This window comes from Lissotriton helveticus, chromosome 1_1, assembly GCF_964261635.1.
Source record: "Lissotriton helveticus chromosome 1_1, aLisHel1.1, whole genome shotgun sequence".
Taxonomy (NCBI): domain Eukaryota; kingdom Metazoa; phylum Chordata; class Amphibia; order Caudata; family Salamandridae; genus Lissotriton; species Lissotriton helveticus.
The window spans coordinates 2,140,600,879-2,140,601,196 of NC_136057.1; positions in this window are offsets into that span (position 1 = coordinate 2,140,600,879).

Genomic DNA, 318 nt, shown 5'->3' on the forward strand with positions numbered 1-318 from the left:
GACTGCCGGCTGCTCTGCGGGGACATTTGACAGCCCATTGGTTGGGGGTGTTAACCTGGCTCAAGACAGCCTGACAGCGCGCGGGGCGGGGCACGCGCGGGGCACCGCCCCCATTCACCAGGTGGCATTCAGACAGGTGGTAAAGGAGGTGGCTCTCTGGGCCATAAAGGATGCCCGGCAGCAGGAGGGCGCTCCAAGGCCCCCCCCCCACGCCCCCCAGAAACTGACACCCTCTGGCTCTGACCCCACCCGGGGAGCACCCAAGAGGCTGGCATGATATGCACCCCTTGGACGCACCCACGGCCGATAGGGGTTTGT